Source organism: Pan troglodytes, chromosome 6 (genome assembly GCF_028858775.2).
Source record: "Pan troglodytes isolate AG18354 chromosome 6, NHGRI_mPanTro3-v2.0_pri, whole genome shotgun sequence".
Lineage (NCBI taxonomy): Eukaryota > Metazoa > Chordata > Mammalia > Primates > Hominidae > Pan > Pan troglodytes.
The window spans coordinates 40,049,573-40,069,821 of NC_072404.2; the positions used below are offsets into that span (position 1 = coordinate 40,049,573).

The 20,249-nt window shown below is 37.7% G+C and overlaps 1 non-coding gene across 1 annotated transcript; it reads right to left on the bottom strand.

Annotated features, from left to right (window-relative positions):
- Positions 1 to 14,738: 14,738 nt before the first annotated feature.
- On the bottom strand, positions 14,739 to 14,841 carry LOC112209988 (U6 spliceosomal RNA). Its single transcript, XR_002937636.1, has one exon. It is a non-coding gene; the product is annotated as a U6 spliceosomal RNA (small nuclear RNA).
- Positions 14,842 to 20,249: the final 5,408 nt, after the last annotated feature.

The window sequence follows — 20,249 nt, forward strand, 5'->3', positions numbered from 1 at the left end:
CAGGGGCAAAATGCTGCCAGTCTCTTTGCTAAAGCATAGCAAGAATGGCCTTTGCTCCAGTTCCCAAGAAGTTCCTCATCTCCCTCTGAGACCACCTCAGCCTGAACTTTATTGTCCACATCACTATCAGTATTTCGGTCAAAACCATTTGACAAGTCTCTAGGAAGTTCCAAACTTTCCCACATCTTCCTGTCTTCCGACCCCTCCAAACTGTTCCAGCCTCTTCCCATTAGCCAGTTCCAAAGTTGCTTCCACATTTTCAGGTTATCATTACAGCAGAACCCTCACTCTACTTGTACCAATTTTCTGTATTAGTCTGTTTTCACACTGCTATAAAGAACTTCCCTGAGACTGGGTAATTTAATTGAATCATAGTTCCACATAGCTGGGGAGGCTTTAGGAAACGTAAAATTATGACAAAAGGCAATGAAGAAGCAAGCACCTTCTTCACAACGCAGCAAGAGAGAGAAGAGCTGAGAAGGGGGAACTTGCAAACACTTTTAAAAACCATCAGCTCTTGTAAGAATTCCCTCACTATCACAAGAACAGCATGGGGGAAATTGCCCCCATAATCCAATCGGCTCCCATCCGGTCCCTCCCAAGACATATGAGGATTACAATTCTAGATGAGATTTGGGTGGGGACACAGAGCCAAACCATATCAATATCAAACATATTTAATAACTGGCACAGTACTAGTACTGATGATATAGGAGTTAAGAAGAAATTACTTAGGTGGATAGTGAGGGTATGGGATTCCTTGGTAAGGTTTTCCTTTTAATGAAAAACAGCCCCCAAATCATTTTCTTTTCTAATAAAGAGAAGCCTGTAAAATTGAGCTACAGACATAGACAAGCAAGCTAGATGCTTTCACAGGTGAATACCAGCAGCTGTGCCAACAGGAAAAGGCTACCTGGGACTACGCATGTTCAAAATTGCAGGTCCATCTTCCCTTCTCTTTGCCAGCCACGTGTACAGTAAGGAGCAGACAAGATGGTGCTGGCCAAGTGGAAAGTCCACTTGCATAATAAGATTAGGGTGGGATGGCCAACCTTCCTTGTGCACTATGTAAATGTCACATCTAATGGAACCAATCTGTGGGCCCTATGTAAATCAGACATTGCCTCCTCAAGCCTGCCTATAAAATCTGGAGCACCCTGCCACTGGTCGGATTTTCCTTTTAGAAGCCCTGTCTGTTAGAAAGGAGAGAGCTGTTCTTTCTCTTTCTTTCACCTATTAAACCTCTGCTCCTAAACCCACTCCTTGTGTGTGTCCATATCCTAAGTCTTCTTGGCACGAGACAACAAACCCAGGGTATTTACCCCACACAACAACACCACTTCACTGACTGGATATAACTCTAAATCAACCTGGAAGAGAGGCAACAGCACCTAGGCAGCAAGGCATTGATTATTAAGCAACCAGTATGGAAATCATTTAATCATCAGTTTGCCTCTAATGTTGCATATTGACTAGGATCAGCCTGACTGCCACCAGAATGGTATAGCGTTTATATCAACAAGTTTTTTGGTTTATTATTGCTGTTGTTGTAGTTGTGTGTGTATGTATACATGTGTAAACACACACAGTTATTTGAACATTTTCCAAGTTATATGTCATACACACGTATTGAATTGTTATACAAATTATTTTAATGATCTCTCAGTTGACAACTTGATTAGATGTTCTTTCAATTTTTTATAGTCAAAATATTTGACTGTAACAAAAGAATTTGTTATCCAATCATTAAATTCATTTACTTTCTCAAGATTTTATGTAGGCTTAAAAATGACGGGTGAATATTCCTATCACTTTTTCACCCTGAGGCACTTGTTTAACCCAAAGGAATTTGGAACAGTTTGGAAAATGAAAAGAAATCATTTTAGTGTTGTTGACAATGCAATATTTTATCTTATCACAAACTTTTTAAACATGTTTTAAAACTAAACTTTAGAATGACATATGCAGCTCATTCGCTTAATGGGATGTTCCTGTCATATAACCAGCCTGGTAAAGTCAGATCTTGTTGTGAAGTACTCAGTCAAATCAGAATTATTTTGTGTCAGAAAGGAAATATAATTTAATTTTTCAATTCAACTTAGTGTGTTAATGTATGACCTTATGAAAAATCATCTCTACCTCTGAGTTTACTTGAAGATAGAGGAATTAGGCAGACAAGCTTGCCAAAATTTGTCACCTGGCTAAAGTATTTCTTTCTGATGCACTTTTTGCCTTTTAGTCACAAATCTTTCCACAGGGCAAAGAATTCTTTACTTTCATTACAGAATCGAAGAAGCAGGTCAATTAACATTCAAAGATGAGCCAAAGTGTCTAGTTTCTAACACCACACTTCGATCTATGAGGTAGGAAAATACTATTCAAATAGGCTTTCTGCAGGTTTATGGTGCCTTGATTAAAGGCAGATTAGATTCTAAAAATTATTCTATTTGTCCCTTTATTTTATAAAAGTATTATTGCTATTATTATTACTATTACAATTATCTGGTACAATATACCATAGTAAGAAGATTGGGGATGGGATGTGAGAGGTCAGCCTTTATTTTATAAGGTGGAGGAACGATCATTAAAAAAGAGAATATAAGAAGTGATGCCTTGACCACCAGTTCCATTTCAGGCAAATCATTTTAGGAAAAAGTACTTAAGAAAGCCAGGTACTACAGGTGACTGAACTCCTTGGGCAGTCTTAGTGGACTCTCCCACTGTGAGTCCATGTATGCCCCATGCTCAAGTTCACTTTCTATGGCAGGAGCAGTGATGTCACACAATGCATTGTCTTTAACAACTGCATTTTTTAATTTTTAAAATTCAATGCATAGCTTGCTACAGAATGCCACCAATTGCAAGATTAGAATGTGTGAATACTAAGAGTTTACTTTAGGTATAGTATTAATTAATTCACTTAATCAACAGCAAGTTCTTCCTTTCCCCTGAAAGTATTTTGTTTGGATTCCACTGCCAGTATCTTTTTTTTTTCTATAAGGATTGTTGATTGTGAAAAATAGAAACTCATTTAGACTAGCGTAAGTATAAAAATGAATGTTTTAGATGAATATTTGGAAATTTAAAGAACGATGAAAAAAGACTGGAGAATAAAGCTTATAAAACACGCAAGGTTCAAATGATTATAACTATATAGCAAACAAAGAAAAAGAAAAAATAAAGAAAGACAGAAAGAACCTAAAACATAGTCAAGGCCATTGCACAAGAATGGGATTTTTAGCGCTTATTACCACAAGACTCTCAGATTGCTGCTGCTCCTGCTGTAACACTGAAGATTCAACGACTATTATGAAAAAGTTTTTGATCATTTCTCTACCCTTATGCCACTCCTCAGGGAGTCAAATTCCCAGGCAGACACATCTGATTGTAGACCCTAAGTCATGGGCCCACAATCCTTGCTAAGAAGTCAGCGGCAGAGTTCTGCCTCTTCATAAGACTTGCACGATTGGGTGACACTCCGAAGCAGTAATGATGAGAGTCCCAAACAACAAATGTTCACTATAGTTAACATCAGCTATAAGGCATGAACTAAAATATAGATAGTTTCATTTATTGCTCCAATATTTACTGAGCGGTTCTTGAATATGAAGCTGTGTTACGGAATGCAGATAAAATGAGCAAAACTGGAGATGGTTTCTGCACTCACAGAAGTGCTAGAGCTTAATAAATTATTATACGTAAAAAGCAATGTTAATTTAAGTATACATTCTTATATATTGTTAAACAAATGATCAGCAATCAAACAGCCAGATAGGATGATGGTAATTTGTGATGCAAAAATTAACAGAAATTGAAACTTGACAATTCAAGACAATACTAATCATATGATGAAAATAAATCACTATTTTTAGGTATTAAGGGAATTCCAATTTTCTGTGTTTGTTTAAATTGTGATTTCACTGAATATCTTACCAAAATTCAAATAGTTCTCAATTATGTCTTTTTAATTTTAATAACCTTTACTATCTCACTTAACATATAACATGTAAGGCATTTTTTTCTTACTGTTAAGGTGAAAATTTGTGAAATTGTGACTCCCTTACCCTAAATATACCCAGCCACATCTTGAGAATTATTAATCTATTTGATTGTACTAAGTTGTGCTGATTCTGTACAGGTTTCTGTGTAGTGTTCATGTGATTAAGACAACCAAGACAGCTGCCAGTGCTCACAGGAAGGTGAGACAAAAGAAGGAGTGAGAAAAAAGAGAGACTAAGGGCTGGGAGTTGTCACAGGTGATTAGAGGCAGTAATGGGCACTCTTCTGCCAGAGAGGGACAGGGAGGAAAAGGCGCTTTGTAGAAGCAGTGTTGGTTGAGGCAGCAATCTATCCTAGAGCATGATATAGATGTGCCAGCTTACCTGCCCCAAACATCAGATTAATATCATTAATATTCAAATATATTATAATATTTAGAAGATACATTAAAAATGTCAATTCACATATGTAAAGTATATCAATTAAAAATGTATAAAGTATTAATACATAATTAACAGAAGAAATACACATAGGCAATAAGGAATTAAAATTATTCTATTCATTAAAAACAAAATAATTGTTCATTGAAATAAAGAGATATTCTCACTTTCAAATTGGAAGGTACATTTAGAAATGATAATAAACAGCCCTAGGTATGATGAATTCAGACAATAACTCTTCTTCACTGTGGGATGACATGAGATGATACACTCTTCCTGGAAGACAAATATATGACATATCATTAGTTATCCATCTATCATATTTTAAATGCTTATGTTGTTACCTAAGTACTTTAGTTCTAGAAATTTACCAAAGGGAAACAATGAAAGATGTAAACAAAAATTTTAAACAAAATGTTCTTTGTAGATTTATATATTTTAGCAAAAAATTGCAAACAACTAAATGCCAAAATTAGAGAGTGGATAAATGAATTATGTTGTGGTCAAATAGGACTTTATGTAGCTGTTAAAAGTCAGACTATTGAAAGTCATTTAATGACATGAATAGTGTTTATTGTATAAGTTTAAGAATATAGCATATAGACACTAAGTGAAAAATCTGAAAAGAAAATCAAGAAAATAATTTTATTTCCAACAGAATAACAAAGAGTAAAATACTTGGTAATAAACTTAACAAGAAGGAAAAGCTACAAAGCATTGCTGAAAGAAATTAAGGAAGACATGAGTAAATGAAAAGATACTCTATGTATGAACTGGAAGACAATATTTGTAAGTCGACGGTAATACCCAAAGTGATCTGTTCAGTCAATGAGATCCTTATTAAAATCCCAATGAATTTTTTTGCAGAAATAGGAAAGCCTATCTTAAAATTTACATGGAATCTGAAAGAACCCTGAAAAGCCTAATAATTTGAAAAAGAAGAAAGATATTGGAGGATTCACACTCTCTGATTTTCAAATTCATTACAAATCTACAGTAGTCAAGAGTGTGGTATTAGTACAAGGACAGACATATAGACCAATGGAATAGAATTGAGAGCCTAGAAACAAACCCTCACAAATATATATAGTCAAATGATATCAAAAAGAGTGCTGTGTCCATTCAGTGGGGAAAAGGCAATCTCAATCTTTTCAACAAATATTGCTGGGGATGCTCGTTATCCACAGGCAAAAGAATGAAGCTAGATTCTTACTTTACACCATATACAAAAGTTAACTAAAACTAGATAGACCTACATATGGGAGCTAAATTTATAAAACTTATAACACAAAACAGGGGAGTAAATCTTCGTGAAACTGAATTTGGTAATAATTTATTGAATATGACACCAAAAGCACAGGCAACAAAGAAAAAATATCTGAATTAGACTTCATCAAGATTTAAAAAGCTTTTATGCTTCAAAAAACACTATTCAGAGAGTAAAATGACAACTCACAGAATGGAAGAAAGTATTTGCAAATTGTCCATCTGATAAGGGATTAATACCCAGAACGTATAAAGAACTCTTACAACTGAAAAATGTAAAACCACCCAATTTAAAAAATGGGCAAAGGAGTAGAATAAACATTTCTCCAAAGAAGGTAAGCAAATGGCCAATAAGAACATGTTCAACATCACTAATAAATTAGGGAAATACAAATCGAAATCACAACGAGTTACAACTTTGCACTCATTAAGATGGTTACTATTTATTTCAAGAAAGGAAAATAAGAGTTGGCAAGGATATGGAAAAATCTGAATATTTGTGCACTGCTAGTGGCAGTATCAAATAGTGCAGCCACTTTGGAAACAACTATTGTAGTTCTTCAAAAAGTTAAACAGAATTACCCTATGACTCCACAATTTCATTTCCAAGTACATACACAAAAGAATTAAAGTCAGGGACCCGAACAGATATTTTTTCAACAATGTCCATAGTAGCATTATTTTTGTTTTTTTAATTTTTGTGGGTACATAGGTGTACATATTTATGGGTTACAGGAGATATTTTGACACAGGTATGCCATGCATAATAATCACTTCAGGGTAAATGGGGTATCCATTACCTTAAGCATTTATCCTTTGTGTTACAACAATCCAATCATACTCTTCATTATTTTAAAATGTACAATTAAATTATTTTTGACTGCAGTCACGTGGTTGTGCTACCAAAAACTAGGTCTTATTCATTCTTTCTAACTATTTTTTGTGCCCATTAACCATTCCCATTTCTCCCCTACTTCCTCACTACCCTTCCCAGCCTCTGGTAACCATCCTTCTACACGCTATCTCTGTATTAATCTGTTCTCATGCTGCTAATAAAGACATTCTTGAGATGGGGTAATTTAAAAAGAAAAAGAGGTCCATCAGAGTCACTGTTCCATATGGCTGGGTAGGCATCACAATCATGGTGGAAGGTGAAGGAGGAGCAAAGGCACATCTTCATGGAGGCAGGCAAGAGAGCTTGTGCAGGGGAACTCCCATTTATAAAACCATTAGATCTCATAAGACTTATTCACTATCATGAGAACAGCAAAGGAAAGACCCACCCCCATGATTCAATTACCTCCCACTGGGTCTCTCTTATGACATGTGAGAATTATGAGAGCTACAATTCAAGATGAAACTTGGGAGGGGACACAGCCAAACCATATCAATCTCCATGAGTTCAATTGCTTTAATGTTTAGCTTCCACAAATAAGTGACATCATGCAGCTTGTCTTTCTGTACCTGGTTTATTTTACTTAACATAATAACCTCTAGTTCCATCCATGTTGTTGCAAATGACAGGATCTTATTCTTTTTTATGGGTGAATAGTATTCCATTGTGTATATATACTACATTTTCTTTATCCATTCATCTGTTGATGGACACTTAGGTTGCTTCCAAATCTAAGTGGTGCAATAAACTTGGGAGTGCAGATATTTCTTCGATATTCTGATTTCCTTTCATTGGGGCATATACTTAGCAGTGGGATTACTGGATTGTATGGTAGCTCTATTTTTAGTTTTCTGAGGAACCTCCAGGCTGTTCTCCATAGTGGTTGTATTAATTTACATTACCACCAACAGTGTATGAGTGTTCCTTTTTCTCCACATCCTCACCAGCATTTGTTATTGCCTGTCTTTTGGATATAAGCCATTTTAACTGGGGTGAGATGTTATCTCATTATAGTTTTGATTTCCATTTATCGGATGATCAATGATTTTGAGCACCTTTTCATATGTCTGTTTGCCATTTGTATGTCTTCTTTTGAGAAATGTCTATTCAAATCTTTTGCACATTTTAAAATTGGATTTATGAGATTCTTTTTCCTATTTAGTGATCTGAGCTTCTGCAAGTTGTCTCTTCACTTTGTTTCCTTTGCTATGCAGTTTTTAAAACATTGTAGCATTATTCTCAATAGTCAAAAGGTAAAAACATCCCAACTACCCATCAACAGATAAATCAATAAATAAAATGTGGCATGTTCATATAGTAGAATATTAGTCTTAAAACATTGAAATTCTAAATTGAGCTGCAGCATATATCAACCTTGAAAACATTATGCTAGGTGAAATAAGCCAGACATAAAAAGAAAATATTGTATGAATAAACTTATATGATATATGTAGAGTAGGCAAATTATTTACAGAGACAGCATAATAGAAGTTAACTGGGCCTGGGTGGAAGGGATAGAAAAGAGATATCATTTAATCTGCACAGAGTTTCTGATTAGGCTGATAAAAAATTCTAGAAATGGATAGTGGTGATGGTTGGACAACATTGCGAATGGACTTAATGCCACTGAATTGTAGACTTCAGATGCTTAAAATGATAAATTTAGTATTGTGTATTTCCCACAATAAAAAATTCAAAGAAAGATAGCAAATAAAAATATACATAAACTATGATAATTTGTTTTTTATTTAACTTTTTGGTTTTAAAGAATTATAAACTCATAAGAAGTTTCAAAATTAGTACAGAGAAGTACCTTGTACCCTTATTCATTTCTTTCTATGATTATTTTTACATGACTGTGGTACAACATCAGAACTTGGAAATTAGTATTGTTACAATGTTTCTTTACAATTCTATACCATCTTATCACATACACAAATGCATGTAACCAGAAAGAAAACAAAATACAGAATTTTCCATTACCATGAAGAGCTCTTTTTTGCTACCCTCCTACAGTCACACTCACTAATTCTCTCAATCCTCATTACGAGCTATTGGCAAACACTAATTGGTTTTTCATTTCTATAATCTTTTTAATTTCAAGAATATCATACTAATAGAATCATACAGTATGTGTCCTTTGGAATTGGCTTTTTCTCACTCAACATAATATCCTTGGGATCTATCTAAATTGTTGTATGTATCAATAGTTTTCTCCTTTTTCTTACTGAGTAGTATTCCATAGTGTGGACACACCACAGTTTGTTTAACCATTCATCTTTTCAGGGACATTTAACCATTCACTTTTTTATTGTTTTCAGTTTGGGGCTATTACAGAAAATGCTGTCTTTTCTTTCAATCTGCTTATATTGCTGTATTTAAAATAAGGTTCTTATAGGCAGCTTATAATTTGATTTGCCATTTCATGTTTTTCTTTTTTCTGTCTTCCTGTGGATTGAATATTTTTTTAACTTACTAATAGTGTATTTTAGCACATCTCTTTATATACAAATTTAAAGTAATTTCTCTAGGTATTTTGTTATACATACATAACTTATCAGAGTCTATTGATATTGACATTTTGCTAGTTCTTGTAAACTGTAGAAACCTTACTTCACTTTAAATTCCTTTACCCTTTCTTGTTCATAACATAATTGCCTTAGCTATTTCCTCTAAATATATTGATAACCATATAAAATAATGTTATAGTTTTTGCATCAAACATCACACAATTTAAAAAACCAAAGAAAAGAAAAGTCTATGGTACTTACTCATATTTACACTTGCCATTTTCTAACTTTTATTTATTTATTTATTTGAGAAGGTGTCTCACTCTTGTTGCCCAGGCTGGAGTGCAACGGCACAACCTCTGCCTCCTGGGTTCAAGCGATTCTCCTGCCTCAGCCTTCCAAGTAGCTGGAATTACAGGCACCTGCCACCACACCCGGCTAATTTTTTGTATTTCTAGTAGACATGGGGTTTCACTATGTTGGGCAGGCTGGTCTCTAACTCCTGACCCCAGGTGATCCACCTGCCTTGGCCTCCCAAAGTGCTGGGATTACAGGAGTGAGCCACTGTGCTGGGCCCTGCCATTGTATTTTTATTCTTAAATGATGTTTCTAGATTACTTCTTTTACCCTTTCCTTTCTGTTTCAAGAAATTCCTGGTACCATTTTTTTCCCCAGTAGGTCTGTAGTGACAAATTCTCTTAGTTTTCCTTCATTTGAGAATGTCTTGATTTCTCCTTCATGTCTGAAGAATAATTTTGCTGGATATGGAATTTTGGGTTAACAGCTCTTTTCTTTAAATACCTGCAAATTATTGTGTCACTTTCTCTTGTTCACTTCTGATGACAAATCTGCTGTCATTTGAGTTGGTTTTCCCCTGTAGTCTAGTTTTCAGAAATTTAACTATAGTGTATCTTGCTGTGTAATTCTTTGGATTTATCCTAACTGAGATGAGTCAGCTTTTTACATCTACATTTATGTCATTATCAAACACTATAGTCTGAATGTGTCCCTCAGAATTCATGTGTTGGAAACTTAACTTTCAGTGCAATAGTGTTGGAAAGTGGGACCTTCTGAGCAGTGTTTAGGAAATGAAGGCTCTACCCTCATAAATGGATTAATGGTACCACAGAAAGGGCTTATGGGAATACATTTGTTCTCTTGTGCCCTTCTGCATTTTGCTTTGTGAGGACACAGTAAGAAGGCCATCACCAGATCCTGGCCTTGATCTTGGACTCCTCAACCTCTAGAACTGTAACAAATAAATTCTGTTCTTTGTAAATTACCCAGTATCAAGTTTGCATTTCTGTTATAGCAACACAAAACAGAGTAAGACACCAAATTGGAGAAGTGTTTGGTCATTTCTTTGAATATTGTTTTCATCCCCTTCTGTTTTCTATTTTTTCTGGAACTCTAATGAAAAAAATATTAGATCCTTTTTATAGACCACAGATTTCTGAGTCTTTGTTAATTTTATTCCAGCTATTTTCTCTTTGTTATTTAGATTAGGTAATTTTTATTGTTCTATTTTTCAGTTTACTGATTCTTCCTTTGCCCTCTTTATTCTGCTGTTGAATCTACCCATTGAGGTTTTGTAATTTGGTTGCTGTATTATTTAATTCTAAATTGTTCATTTGGTTCTTTTTTATGTCTTCCCTTTATTTGCTGAGATCTTATTCTTTTGCATTTGTTTCAAGTGTATTTGTAATTACTCATTAAGCATTTTTAATGATGGCTGCTTTAAAATCCTTGTGAGATAATGTTAACTTCCGTATAATCTTAGTGTTGTCATCTGTTAATTGTCTTTTGTCATTCAAGTTGGGATTTTTCTTGTTCTTAGTGTGAAAGTGATTTCCTATTGTATTCTGGACATCCTGGCTATTATGTTACAAGATTGTTGATCTTATTTAAATATCTGTTTTAGAAGTCTTCCTCTGACACTAGAGAGGTGGAGAAAGAGGTCTGTCTCCCTTTGTTCCTGCCAGGTGTGGTGAAAGTTCAGGTTCTCCTTTGGGCCTCCATTACCACCCCAGGAGTGGGGGAAGTTCCTGGTTACTTTCCACTGGTGATGGGATTTCTGGTACCATGTATTTCCTCAGCTGTCAAGGTCCCCATGTGTTCTGCCATTTTCTCTCTACTTATCAGTCTTCTTATATTTGCTTTACATATAATGTCCAGGGATTTTTACTGTAATTAGTGAGAAGAATAGGTTGAACTGCATCTACTCCATATTGTACCTGATCAAGATGTGCTCATTTATTTTTACAAAACATTTTTGTGTGTCTATCTATCTACATATACACATACATATGCACATATTGCATATATAAAATAAATGTTTAGTGTCTTGTTTGTGTGTATGTATATACCCACACTATATATATAATATTTTGGCATATTGTATATTATAGGCTTGAACTAGTATTTTAAACCTATCTCCTTTTTTCCCCCTACTGCCTAATGCTATGTAAGGATTTAATCTGTTTCTAAATCAGATATCATTTTATGGTACAGGAATTTTTGCACATGCAGTGACCCCAGGCTTTTCAAATTTGTGAATGACTTATAAAATTAATTTCATATTAACTTTCCATATTCCTCACACTCCATCAAATTAAAAAAAAAGGCAAGGTGCTATTATCTAAATTGCAGAAAGATACTAAGTTATGACTGATGGTCCAGATGAATCCATTAACCTGCTATTAGCAAGAGCAAAGAGAGAATGAGAGAGAGAGAGAGTAAGAAGCAAGCATCTTTCCACTGTATGATCCAAGTAGACAGTCAGATTTAGATGATTTCAGAACAAATCCATAATGACTCACAATACTAGGATTTTTTCCTGTTGTGGGATTATTTCCTTAGCGTTCCATTTTAACTGATTATTCATTATCCATATTCTTCAGCAAATATTTATTATCTACTATATGTTGGATATTGAGCTAGCCAGGTGCTGGTGATACAGGAAGAAAACAAACCTGTTTGAGGTCATTATGGTCTAGAGCAGTTGTTCTCATCCTTTAGCCTGTCAGAATCACCTGGAAGCTTGGTAAAACACAGAATGCTGGGCTATATCCCTTGAGTTACTGATTCAGTAGTTCTGGGTGGGGCTGAAGAGTTTGAATTTCTAGCAAGTTTCCAGGTGATGCTCTTGCTGCTGGTTTGTGGACCACATTTCAGAAACACTTGTCTAAAGCAGTAATAATCAGATTTTAGCGTGCCTAAGAATCACCTATGGCATTGCTTAAATAATAATTTCCTGAATCCAATTCCTGAAGATTCTGATTCAGTAAATCTGTAGTGGGACCCAAGGATTGGCATTTTAAAGAGCACCCAGATGAGTTTTTTGTACCTAGCTTGAGGATCACACTTTGACCAGTATTGGGAAGTGTTGGTCTAATGTAGAAGCAGGCATAAAATAAATATGCATATAAAAGTTATTTAATTTGAAATTTTATAAGAGCTAAAGAAGTATAGATGCTTCAAGATTTGAGAGGTGACCTCAGAGGAAAGACTATTTAAGTTATTTTTGAGAAAGCAGCAGACCCAAGCATGATGGATAATCCCCTTTTCTTCAAACTGGCCAAGAAAAGAAGTATGAAGGGAAATTAATCCTCCCATTTTTAAAAGTTTTGCACTGATACTATGGCAGCTTGTTACATGGTTATAAGTATGGACTCTGCAGTAGGATATCACTTCTACTTCTACCAACTTACTAGCTATATGAACTTGGGCAAGCTGCTTATCATTTCTGTGCCTCATTTTAAAAAATCTGTGAAGTGGGATAATAATAGTTTATAACATAGACAGTTCTATGAATATTAAATAGGTTTAAAAATGTAAAACACTTAGGAGGATGCCTGGAGGATAGAAAAAGCTCAGCTCAGTGAAAGTGAGCTATTATCACCATGGGCAGCAGATTGGAATCCATTTGTTAAAGCAGCATTGTGTTACATACTCATGCAAAAGCTGCTCAAGGGAGTTCTCTGGCAGTCATTTAAAGCTCTACTTTTACACACCTTTCATATTGAAAAGGAAGAAATCTGATAGCATCTTCCTTCGTGAACAATAGTTCAGAGTACAAGTCCAGGGGGCTTCCCAATAGTCAGCTTCAATGTTAAGTGAAGAGCTATGGACCAGGATCAAGCTTGTAGACATTTTTAAGGCTCCCAGGACTTTGTCTGCACATGGCTGCTTCTGTGATGTCTTCTGTGATTTTTAGTGATTAGTAGAGATCCTCTAAAATAGAAAGGCCTTATAATATCATCATTGATGTATCTAAGGAAGGAGAACCTAAGCAGACAGACAATTATACCTACTCCACAGGTATAATTGGCTAAGAGGAGCACTGAGAGATGGGGAATAATAGTAGCAATTATGAATGAGAAAAAGGAATTCTTCATCATGGAATGTAGGGAGAGAGTAGAGGTCTGAACCTCAGGAGTAGACAGAGCCAAGGCCCATCTCATTGTGCTATAGGAGGAGAGGAGACTCCATGTATGATTTTTGATATTCATGTCCCCACTACATTCTGGCTTCTTTTGCTATTGTCTGGCCAATGGAATCTGAGCTGAAGGAATGTGTGTCCCTTTAAAGTGGATGCAGTTAAATGCCTGCTGTGCCTCCTGCATCCTGTCTCCCACTGTACACTGACTCTTTGAATCCAAGGTGGTGAAATGACATAGTGGAAGAGATCTAAATCTCTGAGCCAGCACTTGGGGAACAGTCATTTGACCAGCATCAGTCCATGACATGAATGAGGAAGAAAATTATTAAGTAACTGAGATTTGGGGAGTGTCCGATATGGCTATTTGCCTTCTCTACTCTAACGAAGGTAGAAATTGATGTGTTTAAGTGGAATGCTGCCATAAAGATCCCCAAAATAGCAGGCATCAGCTGAATAGTTAAATGGTCACAAGCAAGAAAACCAAACCAGAGGCCAGAAAGACCATGATTCTTGCCACACAGAGAGGCAAAAGAAAATTGTTGTCTGTGATAACTGAGGGGGTGAGTCACATGTCTTCTGACTCTAGACATGGTTAGAAAGCATTTTAGCTATTCATAGTGGTAATCTGCATTGGCTATTATGGGCTGCAGTTAACAAGGTAAGATTCTAGAAAGATGAGCTCCAGAAGAATTGGTAGATGAACAAGCAGAAATGAAAGAGAATAGTAATAGAGAAGGTTTAGAAATTTGCCAGTGTTAGAAAAGCCAAATAACAAAAGATAAAGTTTAGAAATGCTTGAGTAATGTTATCTCTCAAACTATTAATAAATAGTAACCAGTTTAATAATAATAGTAAACCTGTTAATATTTTGCAAGGTGTGGTCTTCCCATGGATTGCTCCAGATAGCCTCAAGGTAGCAGCCATGAGATTGAGAGAGGGAGAAGTATGGGATGAAGGAAAAGTAGAAATATGTGGACATGAAAAAGTAGGCTGACCAATAAACTGAAAGCCCCAGGTTCTAGGGAACCCCTTATCTCTGGTTAAATCAGGAAGTGTGTTCACCCTGTAAAAAGCCCATGTCCAGGAAAGCATTTTAGGTCTGGCTACTGACACAGGGCACAGTAATGAAGTGGGAGGGGAATCACTGGAAGCAAATCAATTATAAATCTACTAAATTTTTATTATTAAAAAATATTAAATGTTTCATGAATTTGCATGTCATCCTTGCTCAAGAGCCATGTTAATCTTCTCTGTATGGTTCCAATTTTAGTTTATATGCTGCCAAAGCAACCACTGTCTACTAAGTTTTTGAGGAAACCATATTGCTAGAGAAACTGCAAGCCTGAGCAGCCTCCAATTGTTGAAGACTTACATCCATCTTGGACCTCCAAACATTCATAAGCAGGAAGCAGGCCTCAAAAACTATGGCCCCCAAATGAGGGCTTGTTCCCCAACCCCCACTTTAGACATGGAGAAGAAGAATAATGGACAAGGAGGCTCCTCCCAGAAGGATCCAAGGACCCCTGAGGTTGGTGGACAATGGACTTCCAGCACAGATTGGAATCAGAACACAATCAAGGACACTGTCTCCCCAATAGAAACTCTTCCTATGTCTGCCCAGAGTAATTCCTTAACTGTGATGGACCAAGAGCTGTAGCATCATTGCTTTCCATTTTTTGAATGAAAATTATGGTGCAGTAATCCTTTCCCTGCTCCAGCAGGTGAGGGGGTGGCAGAGAGGGGCCAATAATTTGTCATTTTGTTCCTAGATTGCCAGACCAAGAGGAGCTATGTCTTGGTCTGCAAAAAAGAACCAGACATTGCCACAAATCCTGGGCTTGAGCTGAATGCAGGGACTGGTGGGTTTCACTATTGTGTCCCTTGGAGAGGGAGTGAAGACTTCTTATGCAGTGCCTCTCAACATATTCTAACCTTCCTGCCTGCTAGGCTTGCCATGTGTTGTGTTCCAGACAGTAAAATTTAAGCAGAAGTTCTGACTTTCTTACTGCTGGGCTAAGGTAGTTACGTACTAGTGTACTAGTGTGTCTCCCCACAATGAACCTCCCACCTTCTTCCCACAAAGCCCAAGGGATAAAGTTCAGGGCAAATTAGAATCCAAAAGAAGGAGCCACAAAGTGGAAGAAACCTGGATGCCTGAGTCACTATGTGGGGAAAACACCAACTGAAAAGCTTTATGTGATCCACATTTGATATGAGTGAGAAATAAATTTTTGATTGTTTTAGGCCATTGATATTTTGAGATTGCAACAACAGCTAGTATAAGTTAGCCCAATGCTTTAGGAAAACATCTATTTGTTTATCTAATCTATGAAGATCACTGACTCATTACTCTGTTTTGTTTTCTTAATGAACACAATATACCATGTGGGTAAGAGATAAGGGGAAGGGGTGGAGGGGGGATTTGGAGCCAGAAGACAAGAAGTTCTCTCTTTGCCTATTCATGGGTATTTAGTAAATTAACATTTCCATGCTGGGTCATGATTATTTTCCCTGACCCTGCCCAGAAGAAAGCAATCTCCAACTGTATACTCACTGGCATTTTGCTTTCAGGGATACCGTTTTGTAATTGGGCTCGGTTCAGTCCTCATGGTCTGAAGAGAAAATGATATACCGTGCTTTAATAAGAGATGTTCTGTCTTTAGTGCAAGACCCAGCCCGCTGTTCGTAATAAACTCTGAAATCTGTGCTTGACAAGTACTGCTTACATACAGAGCATGTCATGAAGTATAACAGAGAAGATGAAGCCTGGTAAAATGACACAGTTTGCTTCTCTCTTCAACAAAGGAAACTCCGATTCTGGTTTTAGAAGGGACCGGCACCTTCTCCTTTCCCTGCCAGATTTTCCTTCTACCAAGACTGGGGTCCAACTGTGTGCCCTGTGCTTCAGGTCAAGAGAAATTCAGTATGTGAAAGCATTTTGCAATCCGTAAAGCTTAAATTTGCATGCACGTTGTGAGGCAATATGGTATAAAGGAAAGCAGAGGTTTAGACGTCAGTCCCACTCATTTTAAATCCTGGGTCCACTGCCCTCTAGCTAGGTAATTCTTGGAATGTTTCTCAACTTCTCTGATCTTCAGTTCCCTCCACTATAAAATAAGACCTATAAGACCTACTACTTAGGGTGGGAATAAAATCAATAACATGTGAATACCTAGCTCAGTGTCTGGTACATGTTGGTGCTCAATAAACGTGTAATTCCTTCCTTTCCCTTTCCTACCCGCATGCTGCCCTCAGGGTAGAACACACAGATGATTCTTTCTCGTGCCCTGCCTGCCTCAGTACATTTCTGGATGTACAGATTGAGACTTCCTGACTTACGATTGCATAAACTCCACAGCAAGTATCTTTGGCTGTGTTAGTGCAAATCCCTTGAATAATGCCCCAGTTCTCCTCTACCGCAGACTCCGTTGGATTAAGAAAGAAGGCAACAGAATGGAAAGAGCATTCAACTTGGTGTCAAGTCCTGGGTACAGATCTCTTTTCCAGCCTGTGCACTGTTGGTTAAATTAGAAATCTCTCTAAACCTCAGTTTACTCATATGGAAAATGTCAGTTATAGCTTCCACAAAAGAACTTCGTGACATAAAAAAACCTAGCACAAATATAAGGTATTTCAGTATGCTTCCAGTATATCTTTGCTTACTCTTATTGTTCTATGTGTTAATCCTACTAAAAAGCCTTGTGTCCCATGTGTCTTCTCCCACACCTACTGAGTTTGTAAGGCAAGGTAGGTGCTTTGGGCAGGCATCCATCCATGGCATCACTTCATCTATCTTTGCTCATGTTCAAGAATGGTTTGGTTTCTTTCATGCGCGTCCGTGTGAAGAGACCACCAAACAGGCTTTGTGTGAGCAACATGGCTGTTTATTTCACCTGGGTGCAGGCGGGCTGAGTCCGAAAAGAGAGTCAGCGAAGGGAGATAGGGGCGGGGCCATTTTATAGGATTTGGGAAGGTAATGGAAAATTACAGTCAAAGGGGGTTGTTCTCTGGTGGGCAGGGGTGGATCTCACAAAGTACATTCTCAAGGGTGGAGAGAATTACAAAAAACCTTCTTATGGGTGGGGGAAATTACAAAGTACATTGATCAGTTAGGGTGGGGCAGGAACAAATCACAATGGTAGAATGTCATCAGTTAAGGCTGTTTTTACTTCTTTTGTGGATCTTCAGTTACTTTAGGCCATCTGGATGTATACGTGCAAGTCACAGGGGATGCGATGGCCTGGCCTGGGCTCAGAGGCCTGACATTCCTGCTTTCTTATATTAATAAGACAAATAAAACAAAATAGTGTTGAAGTATTGGGGCAGCAAAAATTTTTGGGGGGTGGTGTAGAGAATGGGCGATGTTTCTCAGGGCTGCTTCAAGCAGGATTGGGGCGATGTGGGAAGCTAGAGTGGGAGAGATTAAGCTGAAGGGAGGTCTTGTGGTAAGGGGTGATATTGTGGGGATGTAAGAAGAAACATTTGTCGTATAGAATGATTGGTGATGGCCTGGATACGGTTTTGGATGAATTGAGAAACTAAATGGAATAAGAGAAGGAGAAAAACAGGTATAAAAGGTCTAAGAATTGGGAGGACCTAGGACATCTGATTAGAGAGTGCCTAAGGAGATTCAGCATAGTCCTGCCAGCAAAGATTATTTATTTACTTCAAGAGTTTAGAGTGGCAGTTTGGGGATAGCACCAGGAGATATCAGCTGTGATGGCTTGGAGAAACAGTGTAAACTGGCAGTGTAAACAAGAGCAGGGCATGTATGAGTAGTTGAGAACGGTGAATAGGAGTATGACTAGATAAAAGATAGTAGGGATGACAAGTTTTTTTGGGGCACAGTCTAAGTTGGTCTGGTGTCGAATGAGACTGGGGCCTAATAAAAAGGAGTGTCTATACAGGAGCTTAAATGGGCTGTACCTTGTAGCATTCTGAGGACAGGCCTGAATTCTGAGAAGCGAAAAGTGGTAAAAGTATTGTCCAGTCCTCTTTAAGTTGGTGGCTGAGCTTGGTGAGATGTGTTTTTAAAAGACCTTTAGTCTGTTCTACTTTTCCTGAAGACTGAGGACCGTAAGGGATATAAAGGTTTCACTGAATACTAAGAGCCTGAAAAACTGCATGGCTGATTTGACTAATAAAGGCTGGTCTGTTATCAGACTGTACAGAGGTGGGAAGCCTAAACTGAGGAATTATGTCTGACAGAAGGGAAGAAATGACTGTGGTGGCCTTCTCAGAGCCTGTAGGAAAGGCCTTTACTTATTCAGTGAGAGTGTCTATTTAGACTAAGAGGTATTTTAGTTTCCTGACTCGGGACATGTTGAGTAAAGCTAATTTGCCAGTCCTGGGTGGGGGCAAATCCTCGAGCTTGATGTGTAGGGAAGGGAGGGGGCCTGAATAACCCCTGAGGAGTAGTAGAATAGCAGATGGAACACTGAGAAGTTATTTCCTTGAGGATAGATTTCCACGATGGAAAGGAAATGAGAGGTTCTGAGAGGCGGGATAGTGGCTTGTACTATAGCATAGCCTGCCTTTGCTGGTGTGTGGCGATTAGGCCTGATGGAACTGCCATCAAGCGTGATCAGGGTGAGGAACAGGAAAGAAGGAAATATGGGGAAATGGGGTGAATATCAGGTGGATCAGAGAGCTACAGTCATGGGGGTCAGGTGTGGTATCAGGAATAATGTGGGAAGCCAGATTGAAGTCTGGGCCAGGAACAATGGTAATTGTGGGACTTAAAGAGTGAGTACAGCTGAAGGAGCCGGGGAGCAGAAAGTATGTGTCAGGTATGAGGAAGAAAATAGATTTTGGAAGTTATGAGAAATGTAGAGAGTGAGTTGAGCATAGTTTGTGATTTTTAGGGCCTCTAACAGTATTAAAGCAGCGGCAGCTGCTGCACGCAGACATGAGGGCTAGGCTAAAACAGTAAGGTCATGTTGTTTGGACAGAAAGGCTACACGGTGTGGTCCTGGCTCTTGCATAAGAATTCTGACCATACTAACCATGCCTAGGAAGGAAAGGAGTTGTTCTTTTGTAAGGGATTGAGATTTGGGAGATTAATCGGACACGATCAGCAGGGAGAGCATGTGTGTTTTTATGAGAATTATGCTGAGATAGGTAACAGATGAGGATAAAATTTGGGCTTGACTGAAGTAATGGGGGCTGTCTGAGAAGCCTTGCGGCAGTACAGCCCAGGTAATTTGCTGAGCCTAATGGGTGTCAGGGTCAGTCTAAGTGAAGGCAAAGAGAGGCTGGGATGAAGGGTGCAAAGGAATAGTAAAGAAAGCATGTTTGAGATCCAGAACAGAATAATGGGTAGTAGAGAGAGGTATTGAGGATAGGAGAGTATATGGGTTTGGCACCTGGGGGTGGATAGGCAAAACAATTTAGTTGATAAGGCACAGATTCTGAACTAACTTGTAAGCCTTGTCTGGTTTTAGGAGAGGTAAAATGGGGGAATTGTAAGGAGAGTTTATAGGCTTTAAAAGGCCATGCTGTAGCAGACGAGTAATAACAGGCTTTAATCCTTTCAAAGCATGCTGTGGGATGGGATATTGGCATTGAGCGGGGTAAGGGTGATTAGGTTTTAATGAGATGGTAAGGGGTGCATGATCGGTCACCAAGGAAGGAGTAGAGGTATCTTATACTTGTGGGTTAAGGTGGGGGAATACAAGAGGAGGACGCAAAGGAGGCTT